Consider the following 24782-nt stretch of genomic DNA (forward strand, 5'->3'; position numbering starts at 1 on the left):
CCAAGAGAAATATCTGCCATAGTACTTTGTGATAGAGGTGTATGTTAACACACATTTTTAGGGACAAAACCTATCACAAGTCTCATTCTGCAACAGCAAAACTACCTACCCTGCCTATTTTGCCTAACATTTTTTCTTCTTTACATTTGGGTGCACTTAGATTGGCAAACCCTCATCAATTTTCTTTTCTTTGCATGATAAGCCTATCTAAGTCTACACTTATTTCTTCCAAGGGCTCAGATTAAATAGTTGAGCTCCTTTGCTTCTCTACCTATCTACTTATCTGCCAAGTTAAAACAGTTTGGACAGATTTTATTCTCTATCTAAAACATGAAATTAAAACATGAACTGGCCAAGATTAAGTTGTTTGGCCATTCATCAATTGTGGAAAAAGTTCAACAAGCTGTACATGATGATTTACTTGCAAAAATGAAATAGTAGTGGCATTTGGACTTGCACACTTTCTTGGTCTTTTTTGTTTGGGGTTCATTTCTTTTCATTTTTTTCTTTTGACCATTTATTTTTTTCACCCTTTGATTTTTCTTTTAGGGTATACCCTCTTTACATTTTTTAATTTTTTTTATTTTTTCATAATATGGAAACCTTTACAGCAAGGAAATGTATGAACATATTACAGAGCTCAACCAGTCAATCATGAAATATGACACCTATAACTATAGGAGTATAACACCACATAACATTGAAACATAAATATTTTTAGTGGACCCAAGTTTTAGATTATGAGAACATGACATTCCGATGTCGAGTATGTTTTTAAACAAATCACTTACAAAACACATGTCCAAGCTAAGAATGTTGAAAAATGCAACAAGAAATTCTCAATTTGATTTTGCCTCGATTAAATTGAGAAAATTAGAATTTCCACATCAGCAGACAACTTCGATGCAGTTAACTAAGGTGACATGGATCTTGTCACTCAGTTAGCTTAGTAAATTCGTGTTGGTGGAGTTAGAGTTCAGTTAAGCATGTGTGATTGCTAATTTTTAGCAATCAAGGTCAGTTATTTCAATTTGTTTTCAGTTAAACTAGTTCTAATTGTTGGAGGAACTAGTGAAAAGTCAATTGTGCAGTGGGACTTCAGTCAAACTCGGTGATCATCCAGTTAACTAATAAATAAACCAAAAATAGCTAGTGTATGTAGATAATTTGAGTTCCCCAGTTGTGTTAGAGATTCCAAGTTAGTGTAACATTAGTTGTAAACTAGTCTTGAGTGTACAGGCATTGCATGCAGTCAGGTGATCAACCTTTAGAATTGCGCAGTAAATTGGAGGAATTTCCTAAATAATAGGGGCCTAATTTCTCAAGGAATTGTGCAAGGAAATAAGGGCTCAAGAAGAGGTATAAATTGAATAAGTTTGGGTCAGAGCTTCTCAGTGAGTAGAGAGATAGGTTATTCACTTGCAGGTTGTGTTCAGTTGAGCAAAGAAATTGTAATACATCTCTATTCATTAGATTAATGCAAGAAGGAATTAGAGTTTTTAGCAGATTACTTTCCTTTGGAAAAATATTGTGTGCATGAATGTTATTTCTCATTGCATATTTGTGATTGATGTTCTAAATTTTGAATTGAATTCTGCATAGTAGTAGAGTAGGTTTGTGTCTTGTGATTTTGATTAAAATTTCATGAGAATTTGCAAATCTACATCATAATTTCTACATGGTATCAAAGCGAGATTCACATTAGAACAATAATTTCAAATTTGTTTCTTAGGAGGATCAATTTTTTAGTTTAATGTGGCAGGATCTCTTCAGAGTTGAGAAGATGACCTTCAACATGTTGAGGCTAGAGTATGCCTTGGAAGGCAACTCTAATTTCAGCACATGGAAGGATCGCATGGACGCAGTATTGGATGACAATGGATTGATAGAATATATCAAGAAAGATGTTGCAAAACCACAAACATCTGATGGGTAGAACCTTGCTCAGTGGAAGAAATATGTATCCAAGGCGAGGATAATAATCTTGGAGGCAGAGTATGGGCTCACAATGTCTCAAATCTCCATGGGAAAGAAATAGCGTTCGTAATATGGAAAGCAGTAACATAATTGTTCAAAAATAGTAGTGACCATATGAAGTTGGTGCTCAAGGATAAACTTCGAAATAACAATATGCAAGAGAATGACACTATTTCATAGTATCTGAGCAGGTTCACACAAGTTCGTGATGAACTTGGCAGGGTTGGTGTAAATTTTGCAGAAGATGACTTGGTAAGCCTAGCCCTTCTAGGCCTTCCCAAGATCTAGCATAGCTACCAAGATTCGGTGAATGAGAGGGAGAAACTACTGAATTAGGAATTCTTATGGTTCGATTTAGTATAAGAGGAAATAAGGATGAATACTAGAGATGGGACTTCATCCAAGGGTGAGGATGAAGAAAACATTACATTGGTTGGAAAGGGAAAGAAGGGAAAATGGAAGAAATCTCAAACCAAACCAGAATCTAGGCAAGGGGGCAAGAAGAAATACTTGTACAAAACAAAATTCTTCAGTTGTCATGAATTCGGGCACTATGTCATGAAGTATCCACACAAAAATTTGAGCAAGAAGACCTCAGGAAGAGCAACAAGTGAATTTTTAGGCCCCTATAATAATAGTTTAGTCCCCGTATTATTATTATTAGTGTAACCTCCTATTTTTATTGTTGTTCCCTTGCTATTGTTGTGCCCTTACATTATTATTGTTATCTAGGCTCTGATTATATTGTGACCCCTTAGACTCATATATATACCAAGGAGGTCTTATAATTTATATCATCCAAGAATTGATCATTTATGTAATGTAAAGGAGGTTTCTCCCTCGAAGAGCCTAATTTTTAAGTCGTTGATCCATCTTTTCTTCTATTTTGTGAGTTGGTTGCATAACATTTGGTATCAGAGCTTTGGATTATAGGATTTCTTTTCTTCAAACTGGCCATCTTGGAATTTCCGCTATAATTTTTTTCTATGAGACTTCAAAAGCTTAAATTGCAAACACATAGAATTGAAATATTGGTGAATTTCGTGTACGATTTTTAGATCTTGGTTTGCTACATTTTCAGAGATATGATCTGAGGAAGTTGGGGTTTTTGCAGGCTCCAAAATTCAATCTCAAAGAGGTGACCTAGGGAAAATAGTCATAAGTTTCTCTCCTAGCATTAGATTTGAATTTCAAAAAAATTGGTTGAAATTGGACAGACTTCAAATTTTTTTGTATCATTTTTAGGGCCAAAAGTCGAAACAGTGACACATGGAACTCCATACAAGTTCTCTCTACTGAACTAGTCGATAGTCAGGCCATCATGGGATATTGGGCATAACTCTTTCTTGAAGAATCCAATCTCAATGTAAATTGTGGGGTTGGAAAGAAGAATCAAAAGTCTACCAGATAATAAAATTTCATACCTTGGAGATCTGAAATTATATAGATACAACAGTTTCAATATCAAGCTCCTAAAAAGCAAGAAAAATGTGTGTGTTTTTTTAATTTTGCATAACTTTTGTTTGAAAAATCAGTTTGAAGTGATTCCAGGGGCATATTGAAACATATATATCAACATTTGGTTCTAAAATACCTCCCAAAAATTAATAATTCTACTCCCATTAATCCTTCAAAAATATCTACTATGGCACATTAAGAGGAAGAATTGCAACATGATGTATCAAATTTACGAGACCAAGTGCAGAAAATTTCGCTTTCACAAAGAGAAACCAATATGACATGGATGGATTAAAAGGGGACATGGATTTTATAAAAGGAAACATGGAGGTTTTTAAAGTAGACATGGATACGATGAATTTCAAGTTGGTAGGGTTGACAAGGTTATTGCAAGAAAGGCTTCTCGGTGGTGACAAGGTAATCCATGAAAATCATGATGAGGACAAAAGGAATATGAATTATGATTTTAGAGACTCCAATGTTGGGTTTAAGAAGCACCACATTCCAAATATAGATATGAGGTATTTCTATGGAAAGGATCTGGTAACATGGATACTACAGATGGAGCAATATTTTGATCTACATGATGTGCAACCCTCACAAAAGCTATGTATTGTATCTTTATATTTATAACTCAATCAATTTGTATGGTATAGATGGATTTGTTCTCATAAACAACTTGTCACCTGGTCAATTTTTATGGAGGAAATGATAGCAAAGTATTAAGATACAAAGAGGAAAACCTTCTTTAGCTAATTGATAATCTCAAACAAAAGGGTTCAATGGCAAAACACATTGAAGACTTCCAAAAATTGAATATTAGGGTAACTGATATTCTAGAGGAGCATAGAATTGATGTCTTCATAGGAACTTTAAAATATAACATGCAACATGAGGTTTATATTTGGGAACCTTATTCATTGGAGAAGGCATTCAGGGTGGCAAGAAAATTTGAAAGAAAAATTATGGCAACAAGGAAGTCTACCACTCACAACTATAAATATGGAAGTGTTGTTGCTCCTAGTCTTCCATGACCTCCAAGGTTGACACCACAACAATTTGAGAAAAAAAGATAAAAAGGGCTTTGTTACAGTTGTGATAGCAAATACACTAAAGGTCATAAGTGTGCTGAGAAGAAATTATTCTACATAGATTATGAAGAGGAGGAAGAAAAGGAACAAGAAACATTAAAAGAGGAGGATATACACCAAGAACCAACCTTAGAAAAAAAGAAATGAATCCGACCATATCTTGTAATGCATTGGCAGGAATTACCACTCAAAATTTCAAGATAGAAGGATATATCAAGAAGAAAAAGGTAATAGTTTTGATTGATTCGGGTAGTACCCATAATTTTATTCATTGTAAGATAGCCAAGGAATTGAATTGCTTCATATATCCAGAACCAAAGTGTCAAGTGATGGTTGCAAATGGAGGAACTATTAATTTCTTTGGAAAGTGCCATAATATCAAGCTAACCATGGGGGAATATGTATTGAATAGTCTAATATTTTCCTATCCAACGGGTGGTGTTGATGTTGTACTAGGAGTTGAATGGTTACGATCTTTGGGGACGATAATTTTTCATTTTCAAGAACTTTTATTGAAATTTTTTTGGGAAGGAATGGAAGTTGAATTAAGGGGTATCACAGGGAAACTAGGAAATATCATCATCTCTAATGGCATGACAAAGTTTATGAAGAAAGAAAAATGGGTTGTAATTGCACAATTATGCTCACTAGAGGTTGAAGCATCAAAATCATCTATCTTTGTAGATCTCCAAAGAGTCTTGGATAATCATTCCAAGGTATTTGAGACTCCCAAATGCCTCCCACTTACTCGTGATCAGGATCATGCTATTCATTTGATTCCAGGAAGTGTTCCTTGAAACATCAGACCTTAAAGATATCCCTATGCCCAAAAGAGTGAATTTGAACGTATGGTGGCATAAATGCTAGAGGTCGATATAATTAAACCTAGTCAAAGTTATTTCTCTGCGCAAATAGTATTTGTGCACAAGAAGGATGGATCATGGCATATGTGTAAATATTATAGGGATCTCAAAAAGCTCACTATTAAAGATAAATTTCCCATTCTTTTCATTGATGAATTTTTGGATGAATTACATGGAGCAATTTACTTCACCAAGTTGGATCTTCATTCAGGATATCATCAAAATAGAATGAAGACTGAAGGCAATTCAAAACAACATTCTAAACACATGAGTGTCATTATGAATTTTTGGTCATCCCTTTTGGCCTTACTAATGCATATTCCACATTTCAAGGTTTGATGAATTCCATTTTCAAACCTTTCCTTAGAAAATTTGTGTTAGTATTTTTTGATGATATTGGAAGGATCATGTTCAACATGTTGACAGGGTGCTCAAACTATTGGAGGAGAAATGATTATATTCAAAAACCTCCAAATGTTTATTTGGATTAAAAGAGGTGGAAGGTAGACCCTAACAAAATTAAAGTCATTAAGGAATGGAAAATCCCCACAACCATAAAACGTCTTCAAGGATTTCTTTGGTTGACAGGGTATTATCACAATTTTGTTAAGAATTATGGGAGAATGGCAGAACCTATAACAACATTACTCAAGAAAAATGTAGTTTCTTGGACTCTAGAAGCAACTAAGGCCTTTAAACATCTTAAAGAGGCAATGTGCCAAGCACCGTTCTCAGCTATGTCGGACTTCACAAAAAACTTTATTGTGGAATGTGGTGCCTTAGGAAATGGAATTGGTGTTGTTTTAATACAAGAAGGTGAAGGCTCTCAGGAGTGATAATGGAGTTGAGTATGTGTCAAATCAATTCAAAAATTTATGTTTCCATTCAACGAGAATCGACAACACCCCAAAACCCACAGTAGGATGGGGTGGCTGAGATAAAGAACCGTAGCATTATGGGAGAAGCGAGAGCTATGTTACATGACTAAGGACTATCTCTACATTTGTGGGTTGAGGCATGCAACACAGTATTCTATTTGCAGAATCGGAGTCCTCATTGGATTCTCGAGGAGAAAGTTGGATGTGTCGTGCTTCAAGATTTTTGGAGCTTTTTTCTACTACCATGTATCCAACAAATTAAGGAAGAAGCTTGATTCAATAACATAATTGGGGGTATTTGTGGGTTACACAGAAACTCCTCACAACTACCGTGTGTACCTTCCATCCCTCATAATGACAGTTTGGTGAAGGGATGTAAAGTTTGATGAGGAGAAAGCGATGAGGTGCTCTCTTGAGAGGGAGCTTTAGATACCACCAGAAGTGGATCTTTTAGCTCCAAAGGAGGAGCCTCAGGAAGTTGTGGAGTAGCCAAAAATTGAGGAGAAGATAGTGGAGATAGCCATTCATCAGAAACATCTAGAGAAGGCATAAAATGAACCAAGGAAGCTGATATACTTGTGCATGATGCGAGGCACAGTGTGGGAACTCCTTCAAATTTGCATAGGGACAGAAGGTCACTTGATAAGTACACTAGCTAAATGGCTCTAACGACTAAGCTTATAGAGACTAATTCGTCCTCTTTGGAGGAAGCATTAAAGAAACTTGTATGGGTTGATGCAATGGTGGAGGAATACGAATCCATTTGTAAAGAACAATGTTTGAGTTCGAGATAGATAAATCAATTGTGGGTTCGAGACAAATCTTCAAGGTTAAGCAGATAAATCAGTTATGGGTTCGAGACAGATCTTCAAGGTTAAGCATGCAAAAAATGAAAGCATAGAGAAGTATAAGGCCATATTTGTGGCCAAGGTTTACTCTCAAGTTGAGGGAATTGACTATGAGGAGACCTTTGCTCCTGTAGCAAGGTACTCATCCATTAGATCAATTCTTGCACTGGCTATGCAGATGGGGTGGAAGATCCACTAGATGGATGTAAAAACAACATTTCTCAATGGGGTTATCGAAGAAGAGGTGTACATCAAGAAACCATAAGGTTTTGATACATTTGATCAAGAATCTCATGTGTGCAGACTCAAACAAGTGTTTCACAGTCTCAAACAAGAAAATTGTGATTGGTGTACCAGGATCAATAACTATCTCACTGGTTTGGGTTTCAACAAAATTGAATTGGATGGAAACCTATATCATATATTCGTAGAAGATAAATTTCTTACTATTGTCTTATATGTTGATGATTTAATTTTAATCAGTGATGAGAAGTTGATAGGGAATTTGAAATGAAGGACATGGGTCTCATGCGCTATTTCCTTGAGTTGGAAGTATGGAAATGTGATGGGGAACTATTTATATCTCAGGGCAAGTATGAAAATGAGATACTACAAAGATTCTACATGGATAGTTTTAAGCCCATGGAGATGCCTCTAGCAACCAACTGGAGGAAGGAGGATGCCACTTCATGTGAAGAAGTGGATGCTACCATTTATTAGAAACTAGTGGGTTGACTAATGTATCTTGTGAACACATGACCATATATGTGCTATGTATTCAACCAACTAAACCAAACTATGGTTAGGTTGACCTAATTTCTTTGGAAGGTGGCTAAGCATGTTTTATGGTGCCTCAGAGGCACTACCTAGTTTGGACTATGGTATAGACGGATAGAGGGAGTGAAGCTGTGTGGCTTCACAGATGCAAATTGAGTGAGAAGTCCATCAAACTGAAAGAGTACATCACTTGAAATTTTCAGTGTTGGGTTCACGATTGTTTCCTGGTTTAGCAGGAAGAAAATATATGTGGTGCTTAGCTCGGGAGAAGAAAAATACATGGTTTCAAGTCAAGTAGCATGTGAGGCGATCTGCATGAGAAATATACTTGTGGGACTATTAGGTTAGATAATGGATCCAACTATGATCTATTGTGATAATCAGAGTTGCATCAAGCTCTCTGAGAATCATGTATTTCACAATCGATCCAAGCATATAAGTATCTGGTATCACCATTTACGATATTGTTTGCAGAGGCAGATAATGTTTCTATAATACATTCTGACAAAGGAAAATGATGTTTGTAACACCCCCTCCTCCCAGGTCCACCTAAGCGACTAGCCAACCAGGGTAAACATGCGACAAAAGAGGCTACTATAAGGGATTCAATTCCTTAGTGACCATAAGAAAATGGAACTGATGGAACATATCAAACAAACCCATCCACATCAACAACAACACCCTCAGGAGACATGTCAGTCACTCAAACATCCTATCCCTGATTCTCACTAATGATTTAAGCCTTTTAACCCCTGGTCACTCTCATGCTATAGGCATGAAAATATCCAACAACCCAAAGTCACTCTCATAGGCCTATGTGCCAGTGGTTGTGGACTTTTCTTAGCAAACCTGTGCCAGCAACCTCGCGATTTGAGCCACTTTTCTAGCCCAGAGTCCTGACCTCTGCCCAGAACTTGCTGCAACATTCATAATCCATCAAAGACATGATACCAATGCTGATAAATAAATAAAAAACCTCAAGACTAGGCCTGAACATCCCCAACTAGGACTGACATTTTGTCAAACACTTGGCATCAATGCATCCTATAGGCCTAGGATACAAGACAAAGAATAAATCATTCAAAGAACTTATGAAACATAACTAGAAGAATCACCTCCTTCCCCATTGAACTATTATGTCATCAATTGGGTCATGCATCTATCCATTTAACAACTACAAGTACATACATGAAATAACCATGACATGAACCAGTCATTTAACCATGCTTATAACCAGCGTAAAACCATATAAATATCATACATATGATAGCCATTAAATCCACATATAAACCGGTGCAAAAGTAAGAGAACTTAGCTTTTATTAATCATAGGCCAATTTGACCATGTTCGAGACTTCCACGTACCACTCGACCATATACATGGCTGAACCAAATCTCTCTTTCATTCAGTCACCCCTGTGCCATATTCCAAGCATGAATGTGGGATCTCATAGAACAACCGATCCACGAAAAACTAAGGGAATCTAGAGTTTAAACAACCTCCGTCCTCACCAAACCATGATCATGCCAAAACTAGTGCTCCGATCAGAATAAATCCATCACTATCCTCGAGGAATTTTCATCTCCTTGTCTCTTAGTCTTTACATCAATCCAATCCTGGATCACTAGGCCCTAAACTAAGACTTCTCCCTCAGGCTTTACTGTGCATCCTGCCAAAACCGGTCAAGGGATTCCTAGGCCCTTGGGAATCAACCTTGAGACCACCTCTGCCCAGGATTCTAAAATCCATCTGACAAACCAAAGCTCAAAAACCAAAATAACATCCCATACCATGGCATCCAGAAGAGGCAGGGCTAGGCTGAAAACCACTGTCATAACCCAGAAAAACCATGCCACTGACAACAAGAGAACCATACACCAACATGCAAAGAAATTCATGTCCAAACCATTTAGGAAATCACATATGCAATATGTTACCTGCAATTATTCCTACTAAAGCTACTTGATCCTGCTCTTCTTCCTTGATCCTTTCTTTCCTTCCTTTCCCTTTTCTTGCTTTTCCTTCCTTCATCGAAAGCTAGAATGCTCCAAGAAAACTCTAAGTGATCAAGAGTGAGAGAGAGAGAGAGAATAATGAGAGAGATCCAAACTTTAAATGACCAAGAGCTTACACTGACCAAGCTTTCCAACTAATCCTCAGAAGCCTTTTTATTAATGAGGCCTCTTTTTCTTCGTTTTCCATTATTTTCCTTCAATTTCCTCCTCACATGAAGCTGTGACCTTTCACCTTCCTTTTCTTCTAATTTCCTTTATTTTCATAAATAAATGTGGCAAAATTTCCTTTTTTCCTTTTAATGCCTTACCCTTTGCCAATTTTCCTTAGCCATAAACACACATCCAGTGATGCCCACTAGGATATCTTTGCCCAACATTCAGCTTGGAATACATGTCCCTTACCCGTGGTCTTATTTTGCCTTTATTAACTTTTATTACATGAATTTTTCACCAAGGTTGTTACATAACCCTCCCCCTTGGGGAACATTGTCCTTAGTGTTAAACCACACCAAGACCTCAGCAAGACCGCTGAAAAGAAAACATACTGCCCATGGAGCTTTATAACTTATCTCGTTTTAGTATTTACAATGAAAGACCTGCTCAAAAGAAAAATAGAATGACAACATGACCAGATAAAAATCATACTGCATACTGGAGCTTTATAACACAACTCATTACGGTATTTACAATAACCACATATACACATATCCACATTTTATAAATCAAAAAATAAAGGATACGATGCCCGTATCAATCAACAAGGGAATCCAGAGGATCACACCTCCACCCTCAAAGTAGTACTAGGATTCACCTCCTTCCCAAGAAGTCCAGAATCCACTGTCACAGTCAAAGTTGCATCCAATGTCCAGTGCTACAATCCTGTGCCACTTGTCCCCTCAGTGAAATAGTTACTGGCTCATTTTTCTAGGGTGCACTCCCAATGTGCATTTGATTCCATATGACAATGCTAATGACCAAAACAAATATATCTGCAACCTTCCCTTCTCTACTACATAGTCACTTGGGAAATCTAGTCACCCCCTCCATGCAGTCACTCACCTTCCAAGTTCCCTAGAATCCCCTATCCCGGGTGATCCATCCCTTGGCAAAGCTTCCTCGCATTGAAAGATACAAAACCAAGGCATAGCCTTGCCTCAAAACCATCATACCGGTCATAGCATGATCATGGTAATAAATGGACACTATTGGGTACCAGTGTCCCACAATGGCCCTGCTCCTGAAGTACTCTACCAGCATACTGTTGAATGTTCAAATTTATTTTATTGTTGCTGCCAATTCTTACAGTTGATTTCAACCACCCAACGGGGCATGTTCATGCATTCCTATTCCAAGCACATAATTTCCATTATATTCAAATAAATTGAAATAACCTCAAATCGGACTTCATTTGTAGCTCGTCAATAAGGTATACATGAAACCCTGTTTACCTCATGTCACAACAAGTCAAACTAGAATATTTGACCAAATCATCATGTATAAACATATCACATCAGGTTGGCTCAAAACACAACCATCATAGATCAACATCATAAATCACATGTAACCATCATAAACCAGAATCATAGATCACATATAATCATCATATACCATAGTCATATCACATGGATAATAAAACTGAAATAAAATGTTGATACTTATCCTTTCATCAATCCTTAGCTTCTACCTTTGTCTTTATTTCATACACACTCCGAATCTGTTTCCACTCCAGACAATCACCAAGGGCCTTCTCCTCAACCATGTGCACATACACATAATGTGCTTCACACACACATACAACCACACACGACATACAACACCATGCAATACATGCACCTATCACCATGTGCCTTCAAGACAGCATGTATGACATGCACACAATACCACATGTACACCAGTACCATATGTACAAAGCACCACATACACAACGTGTGCACAACATCATGTGTACACAGCACCAACTGCACAATGTGTACAGAACACCATATGTACAATGCACCATTGTACAACGTGTACATAATACCACATGTACACAGTACCATACACACGACATGTACGTGAAACCACATGTACACAATGCTACATGCATGACATGTACACAACACCTCCTGCACACAGCACCACTTGTACAACATGTACACAACACCACATGCACACAGCACCACTTGTACAATCATGCACACAACACCATATGTACATAGAGCCACATGTACAACATGCACACAACACATGTACATAGAACTTCATATCGAACATGTACATAGCATCATCTGTACACAACACACGCATGTCCAACATGCACAAAGCACACGCATATCCAAAACATGCATATACATCATGTGCACAGTAAAATATGTACATAGCACTGCATACCCAACATCTACATGCACAATAATAGTACCACACATCTAGAACCACACTGTCTTTTCCAAGAAACCTTGCTTCTAGTGTCTTATCCATGCTTGTCCCAGCATGTCGTAGACCACATTGCTTTCGTTTCACTATTGTATCCCTCAGTATAATCTATCCATATCATAGACATAATATAATCACATAATATCAAATCATAACCATATGATACTGACCTTGTATATTTTTCATGACTACTCTTCTCAGTTGATTCCTTGTGAGACCAGGAACCTCTTCATGTCATTCGCCTACGTAAGCAATCATTCCTCCACAAGGACAATTCCTAGTGACCCTATCAAACAATGACATAGATACATAGATACATACATATATAATCATTAGCATAAAACAATCATCATTCTGTTAGACAAGGACATACATATATAAACATCAACATAATCATTATCATAACATAATTGCTCGATATTATAAGGTCTAGGTTAGAAAACTTCCTTATTTGTGCACAACATGCACAACAATGAGAACCACTATTCCCAACTTACTCAAACTATCTGACACCTCAAGTCCATTTACCTTACCTTTTCTGATTACCCTTCTCATGTTTGTACTACCACCATCCATTTATCACAATGGACCCAACCATTCCAATCAATTGTCATAGTCTTACCTTCCACTATGCTTACTCATGTATCAAGCTTCATCCAGGTCTTACATCATCTATCGGGTACCACACAACATTCCCTGAGCTCCATCAACTCTGCCTCTTCCCCAAACCAATTCAAAGGCTCAAAACATAAAAGGCAAGCCAAGAAACAAACAAGAAGTAAACCATGAAAACCAATAACGATATGACACCACAATAAAGTGGCATAGCTATGCACCAGACACACACAAAATCGCAAATCAAGCACAACAATTGCAAAAGACCAAAAGTACCAGACTAAAAATAGACACCATGACTCAATCCCCATGGTTCCTAAGGAAATCTTAACCTGATCCTTCTTCAAGGTTCATGGCAATCTCTTTTCTATGCAATCTCCTACATCGTACCATCATAAACACATAATTGTCAATGCATAAATAAATATAAGAATACACCAGATACATTATCTTGTTGTTCCAAGAATGTTGCCTTGTAGTTGAACACATCCATGAATATAGCATATATCCACATAATTTCAAACAAATCAAGGTTAAGAAGACTTCTTGTGTGCAAGGTACTCATTTGTTTGGAATTAGGGTTTCCAAACATAGCCAAAGGAATTCTTGCCCAATTCCTTTCCTTTACCTTTTTACCTTGCTGCAATCAAGGCTTACTATGTATTGTCACATCATCCAACTGTTAGTTATATAAAACATCAACTATTACCTTGTCACGCTAATACCAAGCATGTTTCCTACAACTACTCACACATGTCAACCACATGTTCCAAATATCAAGAAAATCATATCTATCAATTTGAAATCAACTTTTACAAACAATCATGTCATAACCCATAGTCATTAGACATAATGCTACAACTATCAACTACTTTCAAGTACATATCAACTGTCTCAACATATATGTGTTAGTACAATCATCTTAAAACAAGATCATTTCTTCATGCAGCCTTATAGACTCATACCCATATCATGCAATTAATCAAACATTCAAGCAAGCTATGAACGCACCATGTCAAATAAATCAACTAGACGATGTAATAGACACGAAACATTAGAACACCAAATAGATGACATAATCAAATAATCAAGCACCAAATATACGACATAAGCGAACTCATACCTTAATGTATCTCAAGGAAGACAATATTGTCTGCACAATCAATCTAGTTAGCATGATATAACTTCAACACATATGAACTAAAACATAAATCATGATATCCATAACAGTAACTAACTAACATGTTCACATCATAAGCTCATAAGAATTTGTCGTTCATGCATAACAATAACATATGTATGAATAGTCTATATTAGTATGACACCATATCACAAATATGTCTGCTGATACCCTAATATCGCAACCATAACCATCTACATAGGCCAACCAATTTAGAATGATACATATAACATCAAGATCTTAATGTAATAACCCTAATTATCAAGCTAACTATCATTTAACAACAACAAGTTAACCTATAAGATACTTCATTAACAACTTATAACATAATCATTAAGCTATCTAATATAAAACAATAATATCAATGCATACAACTACAAGTTACTATCATTCTTGACTATTTGACACATGTGCATATAACTACGCTAAGCAACTAAAATCTATCATGAATGCAACCATAACATAAAAAGACATGTACATAAACCTAATGTATATAACCCTAATGAATATAAAAATTCTTAACTTACATACCTGCATGGAAACATACAATACTTGTATGTGGTGAGCTCCAGTATTGCAGCAATAATGTTGCAACTCTTGGGGCTTCCTTCTTTACTTTTATCAACCCAGTACTTCATAACAAACTTGGAAGTGATGGTGCTATATGCACAAGTACTAGCTCTTACTGCAGGCTGTCACTTGATCAACTGGCACAAGTTCACTAGGATCTTAAGCCAACTTCTATGAGTTCTCAGAAGAAGCTTTTACTGTGATGGAAGAAAGCTAACTCTACAGGGGCTATTCTACTTGTAGAAAGAGAAGGAAAACTGAAATGAAGCACAAACCCTAGAAAACCCTAATTTTGCAAGAAAAGAGATGGAAACTACTGAAATGGGTGCCATTGACTACTAAAAAGGTAAATTGCATTTATTCAAGCTACTTTTGAAGAGAAATGAGAAGAAATCATCTTTTTGTACTTTTGAGTATTTTTATGTGAAATTATTATGCTTGTGATTTGACTGGTTGTGACTGTGCAGAGGATTGGTGGCAAAAGAAGATGGAGTTAGCTTTTGCAGAGGGTGAGGAAGGTGTGGATGGGTCCTAAGAAGCCCCTAGTACCCTTCTGAAGACTTTTAATGTGATCAGACTTCGAAAAATCACTCACAGAAAATTCTACAGGAGGCTGCAGGGGATCTACAGGAGGTTTTATAGGAGGATCTATAGGAGAAGGTTGAAAGTGGTTTTTGGAGGTTTGAAGGTGGAAACATGATGGGAAAATGGAACTTAAGGTTGGATGGAGGTGTTGAGAGGTCTAGAACTTGTCAAGGGAGATCAGGAACGAAAGAGATGGTTGGATTTGTTCAAAGGGCAAGAAAGCAACTTTGTGGAAAAACATAGAAATTAGGGTAGATTGGCGAGATGTGGTGAATGAGTGGGGAAATATGGAGAGATGAAATGGTACAGGCTATGTTATGGAGGAATGATAAGTTGAAATGTTCTACAAGAGAGCTGCACACTTACTTCTCAAAACTAACCAAAGCAAGAACCGCAAAACAGAGTTTTGTCTATTTTAACCTAAATTCTAACCTAAAACCAGAGAAATTCTGAACAGAACTTTATGAACTGAAGATTATGCGAGAAAACCATGGTAAATGAACATAAAATTATCTAAGCATGTGAATCCAAACTAATATCAACTTCTCCAACTCGAAATATCACACTAGCAATTGCATTGGAAAAGAAAAAACAGTGTTTTTGGTGGCAGCAATAGTGCCTTGATCTCAAATCATAGTCCCAAGGAGGGAGAAAGGATATCAAGACTTGCTGGTAGCCTTTTTGGATCTTTTTCTATCACTGCAGCAACTTACTCAACAACTTGAAGCAAAAACAACTATTCTAACCATCAAAAGCAACCTAATCTAATGAAGTAAGATTACCCTGAACAACAGAAATTATCTCATGAATGCAAGAAAAAGCATATAAATACACAAGGGAGGTGTTGGGAAGCTTGGGTTGGGCCCTAACCCAAGAGCTTTAGCCCTCTAGAAAAGATCAGTGCTGGTCCAAAGTTTGGTTCATCTTCATTTATCAAAAACTAGCAGTTACATCACAAAACTGTCTTCAAAAAGAGCTCGAAAATGAGCTGAGTACAAAGCTGCACAAAAGTGCGAAAATATACTATGAAATGGCTAACATCCAACTAAAAAAACTGAGGCCCTAAGCCTTCTTATTTATACAAATGGGGACTTCCAACAGTCCTCCTAAAATCAAAGAACTCAGCTTCCTGGAACTGAAGATAAACAACAGTCCTACTTGACTTGCTCGGTTGCCCCTTGGAATCATCAATGTGGCTGCTTGTGCTCCGAGTTTATGATGGAGAATTCAAGGTAAGGGTTCATAAATGAAGGGTACACCCTCCTACAAATCCTCTCCCTTATTCTTCCTCGAATTTGGCTACCAAATGCTCATTAAACCTTTGATTTTGTCTCAAAATTGACCAAAAATCTGCATAAAGCACACATTAGACTTTTTGGCATAATGACTAACCCAATTCACTCTATTAGCATAAATATAATAAAAAACATGCAATAAACTAATGAAAATGGTGGATTAAGTCGAAATAAGAGGCAAAATGAGCCCATATAATTACCCATTTCTGGGGCTCATCATCACCCCCCTACTGAAGGTGTTGCTCATCCTCTGAGCAACTAATCTATCTCTTCATCCTTGATGGCTCTGATGGATTCCCTAACATCCCATGCTTCTGATGTGATATCCTCCTCTTTATCATGGAATCTTGCCTTTCTATCCACCTCCTCCCACTGTTGTCTTTCTTCTTCCTCTTTTTCCTCTTCTTTTGTCTTCTCTGCCTCTGTTAGCTTTGCTTCCTTAAGCTCTTTTTGGTTTTCTTCTCATTTGTTTAGTTTCTGCCTTCTCTGCTTTAGTCTTTTTCTTCTCTGGTTTAGTTTTTTTCTTTTCTGTTCTACGTTTCCTCCTTTCTGCTTTGGTCTCTTCTTCTATGTTTCAGGTTCTTCCTTCTCATCTTCTGTTTTGATTTCCTCCTCTGTTTCCTCCTCATCTTCCCCTGCCATATTTCTGAAAATTTCCTAGGCTATGGGGATGGTGTATGTGTGTAGGGAATCCTCTACCAACAATTTGATGAGCCCCTAGTGGGCCAATTGGTCTGGAACCCCTGCATTCAACTTGGTGCCACACTCTATTAAAGACTGGAGGAGAAAATATCGCAGACTGAGTTTTCTAGCTGCAGGTAGGTCCATTCCATATCTTAATTCATGCAATAATCTGAAGTGATAACCATAAACTATACTGAATCTTCCTTCACAAGAGATTTTTTCATGAACTGGTAGCCGACCTCACCCCATGGATGAGGTAAACTTGTCCTTCTGACCCCATTCTTATCTTCTATAGGATGTTCATCAGGCTGAAAAAATGTCTTTTTAGCAACCTATCCTAGTGGTTTTTCCTCTTTGCTCCAAGGGAGCCCAAGTGGAAGATCTATGACTCTGCTGATGAATTTTGGTGTAAGCTCTATGGTCAAACCCCTGAAACTGATTGTAGCATGGGTTTTCGAATGTGGTCTTAAGGACATTAAAAATTCCTCGGTCACCTCCTCATCATATCCATGAATTCTCTCGAAGAAAGACATCCAGTTTTCCCTGGTGAAAAGGGCCACCACTTCTGGGTGCTCATGCAATTTGTTGGAGTTCAAAGGCTCCTTTCTCATAAAACCTCCTAGCATGGTGTTTAGTGACCTCTGAAAATGCTCAGGTGAGGAAGAAGGCAACAACTTTCAAAACTGGAAATAGAGGAATAGCTGATGTTTGTCTTTTTGAAACCAGAGAGGGAATTTATCATGTTCTTCTTTTTTTCACAACATCAATTTGCAATTTTCCCCTCCTTTCAAACTGTTTTCAACCTGAATTTACTCCTAGGCTTTTGGGGGAACTCAATTTTTTTGACAGAACAGGGAATATATAAAACAATTTTTTTTCCCTCACAGAGTAAACAGACTTGCAAATTCGTTTTTCCAGGCTTGATTTTCTATGGTTGCATCTTTTTTTTTTACAAAAGAATACGAGGAAGGAAAAAAAAGATAGATTTTGAGTGTAGAGAAGAAAATGAAGAGACCATATAGAATTCAGAATAACACAGACAGACTTTTGAGCTCTCTTCTCTTTATTTTTTTTTTCAACCCTATACTTTGCTTCTAATCCACCACCTTGTATAGATATATCACATGCAGTGTGGGTTTCTGAGCCCCTCTGCAGAGCTGCTCTCTGGCCTTCCTATAGAAAGGCTCCTGTAGAAGGTGTTTTCCGTTTTTGTAAAACCCGATAAGCAGGAGGGTTTTGAAAACTAGCAGAGAACAACTAGTTCGTTGTTCTGAAGGTGGTAAGTGAGTGCTGCAGTCGAGAACTCGTCGACTCAAATGAAACAAAAGGTGGTGGAGGCTTAGACCGCACTGTACTTAAGCTGATGGCGTGATCTGTGGTGACGAGGTGAGGTGGCAGGATGGGTACGTTATCCACATCCGGACCGTTGGTCCTACTCCAGTGTCATAATTTTTTTCATGTTTCCTGCTCGCCATTACTTCCATCATTCCCATTATACGCCGCCACCACTACTGGTTCTAAGTTATTTTCTTTCCAAAACTGATGGACCACACATGCTGACTGCATCTTCTGAACTGCTGTTTGAACTAGCCAAAGGTGGCCAGTTAGTTGGCCACCAATTTCACTTTATCATAACCATCTCATTTGCCCATGTAGTTTTCAAATCATACGATGCAACAGAGGAATGGGTTTAGACACTTACCTGGAAGTCGAATGCATTTGTCGTGAGGTGTTGTGGCCTTTCCTTCTGTTGCATGCCTTTGTTTCTGTGGATGCATGCTTGTCTGGTTGCTAATATGTGGTTGTGCTTTGTGCAGGTTCCTTTCTGGCTGGATTCGATCTTCAAGAGTTTGCTTCAACCTTCAGATTTGCACCCTCATGCTGCTGATGCTAGACTTTTGCAGGACAATGATTTGTTTTGTCCATAGGTCCCAAATGGTAGACTGAATTGACCTAAAAAAAATTTAGCATGTTTCCATCATCATTATGCACCTCCCATAGAAAAATTGTGGTCAATGGATGCACGGATTTCGAGAAAAACTGAAAATGGCTGAAGGTGATGGAGGTCAATTTCTTGGAAACTGTGCACTAGAATTGGCTAAAATTGCTTGGGCATGTTACTATCGCCCATATTCATTTCTCCATGAAACATGTTTTTAAATGGATGCACGGATATGGAGAAAATGCAAAAATGGTTGAAGGTGATGGAGGCTGATTTCTTGGAAACTGTGCATTGGAATTGGCTGAAATTGCTTGGGCATGTTTCCATCATCCCTATACAACTCCCCATGAAATAGTTTTTTAAATGGATGCACGGTTTTCAAGTTAGGGAAAAAACAATTTCTGCTCTTTGTATTTTTGTATCAGAGCATTCTGCAGTTTTCTGGACAGTAAGAAAAAATGAGCTTGGGCTGTAATGCAGACTTGGGAATGATGGAAAAGAGGTTTGAAGATTGCAAGGGGATTTATAAACCCTTTATGAAGCTTCCATGTTCCCCAAACTTCTTTTAAAATCCATTTCTAGCTCTATGTAATTTCTACAGGAGTCTCCTGTAGAAAAGACAGTTTTCAGAAAAGAAACATAGTGAGGTGGAAAGAATGTCAAAAATGATGGAGAAAGGTGAGGGATGGTAGGATAGGTGCTTTTATTGGTTTCAGAGCTTTCTTGGCACCTGTTTCTATTTCCTGAAATTCTCCTGCAGACCTGCAATACAACTGGAAATTCATTTTTTTCTTTTTCTTTTTCTCTCTTATTTTTTTTTTGAAAACAACTAGGGCGCCTCAAGGAGGCTTTCACCCTAATTGCCTACTCTGGGCACCTCCAAGGGAGGTTTTCACCCATGGATCTTATTCTCTTTTTCTTTTCTTTTCTTTCCAACCCATTGACCGCCTCATGGAGGTTTTCAATCAATGAGCCAATCTAAGGCACCTCCGAGGAGGTTTTCACCTTAGATTTTTATTTTTTTCTCTTATTTTTCATTTTTTTTTCTTTTTTATTTTTTCTCTACCCTACCCTACTTGAAAAACAAAATCATTTTCAAGTATAAGAATACTTCCAATGGAGCCATGTGCACAGCGAGATGATAGACAAATTGATGTGGAGGCTTGAAATGTATGCTTTGACATATATCTGGATTTCAGAGACCAAATGATTTGACTTTGAAGGGATCAAGCATAGTTGAGGAAGAGAGTGATGCTGCACCTTAGTGACCATCTGGAACCATATCTCAATATAGTTGTGATGTCCTTGGCCTTTCTGCTGATCTGGATCATTCTTCATGTCTTCTTCTACCATGACCTTCATATCTTCCTCTTTTTGCTGATTCTTCTCTTGAATACATGGAGGATTTGATGGTAACCATGAGGGAGCTCTCTCGATCTCTGATTTTGATGTCCTCTCTTCATCAAGTGCAGCCAATGGTTCTTTGACCTTCTCTTTTGCATCTTCTTCTGCTGGATGTGGTCCTTCAATGATATCAATATAATCTTTGTTTTGCAATACTCTTCCTGAGCTATGGTGAATATCATTGAGCTCAAGAGGAGTTGTTTGGAAATGTTGTGCCTCAGCATTGTAATTGGGTTGAGCTACTCCAATGTGTGGGTTTGGAAATGGTGGTTCCCCACTATATACTTTTTGAGTCTTTCTGTTATTCGGGTTCAGGTTCGGTTGAGCAGGCATTTGGGGTTGCCTTGGTGGAGCAGGAGGCGATGGTTGTGGTTGAGCAGGTGGTGGAGGAAAAAGAGTGGGAGGAGTGTTGTACTGGGGCTTCCACCCCTGACGAGGTGTATTCCTCTGAGGTTGTGGCTGAACATAGGAGTGAAATGAATGAGTAGCTGGTTGAGCATGATATTGAGGAGGATATGACCAAGGAGGGGGTGTGGACCAGAAAGGATGAGCAGGGGGACCCCAAGAAGGTATGAATGTGACCTGGTTGGGGTTGTAGTATGCCTGAGATGTCCCTTGCATCCCCTGTTGATATGGTCTAGGTCCAGGTGGCCTCCTTTGGTCTATTTAATAAGTATGTTCAGTGACTACTTCAGCCCCTTTGTACATAGCTTTAAATCTGGGCAAGAAAGGGCACTTGTCTGTAGAATGATCTTCTTCACAGATTAATCAAACCTCTGTTGATTTCAATGGGCATTCATTTCTAGGATGCCTCCTGGTGCACCTAGGACCAAAATGGCCAAAGCCCTCTCTACTTCCTCTTGTTTTATTTTGATATGCATGGAAAGAATCTTCCTTATCTCGCTCTTGAAATCTTCTAGCATATTTTCAAGTTCACCTCTAAGGGATGAGTTAGAAGAAAAGGTATTTCTCCCAACATTTCGGTTTTCAGCCATGGGCTCTAGAGGAATGTTTTCTTCTTCTTCTCTCCTATAGGTTATTCAAATATGTCTTTTTGTCCACCTAAGGGTTCTTCTTGATCACAGCCATCGAAGAAGAGAGAAGGTTGGCTGTGTGAAGCATTCGAGGTGTTGGGCAAAAATTTTCCTGAATTATCTCTATTCCTATGAGGCATGAAAGGAAATCTTTTTGGTTGATTTTTGTTTTTCTGCTTGTACCTGCAAAACAGAAATTGATTGAACAACAAATTGAAACTAGCTGAAATGAAATTGCAGAATTGAAATGAAAGCAAGGAAATAACTAATCTACTTTGCTGGAATGGAGATTGCAGAATTGAAATGAAAGCAGGAAATGACTAATCTACATTTGTTGAAATGGAAATTGCAGAATTGAAATGAAAGCAAGAAATTACTAATCTACGTTTGCTGAAATGGAAATTGAAAAATTGAAATGAAAGCAGGAAATGTCTAATATACACTTGTTGAAATGAAAATTGCAGAATTGAAATGAAATAAATTACTTAGCAGAATGTTGTAGTAAAAAATAGAAGAAAAGAAGTAATCACAAAGTACTTTGACGCTTCCCCGACAACGGTGCCAAAAAGAGTGGTGAGCTCCAGTATTGCAGCAATAATGCTACAATGATCCGGATTTAAACAGGAACGCAATAAAATACAAAGATAACCATAAACACAAAGATGCAGCAGAAATAATACTTCATTTCATTAATGGAAAATACTGAAATATGCTTACAACCAGAAATGGAAATAAACCAGCTAGGGCAATGGTAGCTTATCTCTGAGAAGAGATGTGCGGCTACATGCCTCTGAACTGTTGTCAACTGTGTTACAATGAGGCTCGAAGGCCTATTTATTGTTGAGAAACAATGGAAAACCCTTCACATCCCGAAACCTAACCCTAGAAGATGAAACGCCAAATTGTGGGCCCCGTTTGGGTAAATTGGTACATCAATTTCCCGGGGTCGTAACTTTGGCATACGATCTCCGTTTGACGTGTACGATAGCTCGTTAGAAAGATCTATCTGAGTACTACCACTTTGGGAGGCAACATCGGTCCATGGACCCATGTTGCCCCAGATTCCCAAAAAAAACGTCGTTTAGGGCCTCAAAACGGCTCCGGAAGTTCAGGACCCAAAAAACTGCTAAAAATAGTAAATTGTGCTACAGTTTAGGAAACTGAAAAGACTGAAAGAGACAGTTGTGGGGGTCCAAATGGGATAGGTGGCTGGCCACCAACATCCACCTGGATCATTCCTCCCCCCTTAGGAAGCAATGGTCCCCATTGTGTTGAGTTCCTCCTTGAGATGAGGAAACTTCTGTTGATCTGGGTCTCTGGTGAGTTGTTCTGCAATCTCTGATGTGTCCAGAAATGGTGGGAAGCATGGTCGACAACGGTCCACATTGAACACTTGGTGCAAGCCAAGGAATGGAGGAATGTTGTGCTTCCAAGCATTGTTTCCCGTAGCCTTGGTACTAGTGTAAGGACCATGTCGGAGTCGCCTAAGTTTCTGATGGGTTCTGGTAAGGCGTTCTCTCTGCAAATGCAACCAGACTTTGTTGCCCACCTGAAACTTGTGTGGTACCCCTGTGGGTGAGGCGAAGTTGTTCCTGTGTTCTGTCATGACCATATCCCTTTGCTGCTGCTGCTGCATGGAGGAAACCTTTGCGGAGGTCATGGATGTGATGGCAATCTTCCCCTTACTTTGGGAGTGAACCAGACAGATGAATTTCCTGGTCTGTGAGATGAGCTTGCTGCCTTTCTTAGTGGTGATCAAAGATGTGGCGGTAGGTGGGGCTACCTCCAGTATCCTGTATAATGAATTATTCAAAGAAATAATGACAGCACGAGGACTGGACTCATACACAGCATGTCGCCTCCACAAGTATGGCTGGCCTAATAATACATCACAAACATCCAGAGGTGTAACATCACACAATACCTCGTCTGTGAAGGGCTTGATGCTGTATGGAAGGCGGCACTGCTGGCGAACTTTCAGACCTCGTCCTTCATGAAGCCACCCGATACTGTACGGCTGTGGGTGTGGTGTAGTCAGTAGGCCCAACCGCTTCACGACCTCTGCTGAAACGAGGTTCTTTGGCTGCCACTGTCGACAATGAATTGTAGCGGCGAACCCTTCACCCACATTTGTGAGTGGAAAAGATGCTCCCCTTCCTCTGGATTTTCGGGCTCATCTTTCTGGATCTTGGCGGTGGCAACAGTGGCGCTAGGATCCGCATCAATGATCTGCTTCCCTTTGCCATTCCCCTTGTCAGGTTCTGTCTCAGGGTCAGAACATGCATCTGATTCGGAAGCCTTCAATTCGGCCACTAGCGACTGCTTGGTCCGACACTCACTTGTGTTATGAGTGGGACTCTTGTGGAACTGACACCACTTTCCTGTGTCCTTCTTCGGCTTCATGGTGTTGTTCTTTTCTTGCGGCTTCGACGGGTTGTCTTGGGTCACCCCGCCTTGGCTTTGTCCTTTGGGCTTCGGATTTGCAAATCCAAAGTCTCGCTTCTTCTATTTGAACTTTTGCTCGATTTTGACAGCGTATCGGTATGCTGTGCCGAGTGAGGAGATGTTCAAGAACCCCATCTCTTCCTGGATGTATCTGTGTAGGCAGCCACGGTATTTGAGTACGATATGCAGCTCAGAATCTTTGATACCCAACTGTGTGCGAAGGGTATGAAAAATGTTTGTGAACTCTGGCACATCTTGGTCTCGTCCCTACCGCAGTGTGGTCCATTTGATGTATTTGTCCTCATAGCTTCCGACAGGGTAGTACTGCTCCTTGATGGCATCCCGGAAGTCATTCCAAGTGGGTGCGGCTGAAAATAGTGAGCCTGTACTTTCATCCTTCTGCTCGCAGTAGGTTTCCCACCAATTATTGACGTGGGGCGCTGCTTTGAGAAGAGCGAAAACAATCTTTTCCCGACTTGAAAATTCATGAACAGAAAAATACCCATCTAGCAGATTTAACCATTTATCTACGGCATCTGCGTCTATTTGACCCTCAAATATGGGGATTTCAAAATTAACTTGTACCTTGAAGGGTGTGGCATTTCCAGAGTCGCTGTTGGAAGCCGATGCGTCGCCTCTGGGTAGCCGCTGAAGGATCTGCGCAAATCTATCCATCATCATGTTCCTTTGCCGCTCGAGCGCTTCTTCG

Source organism: Pinus tabuliformis, chromosome 6 (genome assembly GCF_031772625.1).
Source record: "Pinus tabuliformis cultivar Carrire ecotype Pingquan chromosome 6, CPIR1, whole genome shotgun sequence".
Lineage (NCBI taxonomy): Eukaryota > Viridiplantae > Streptophyta > Pinopsida > Pinales > Pinaceae > Pinus > Pinus tabuliformis.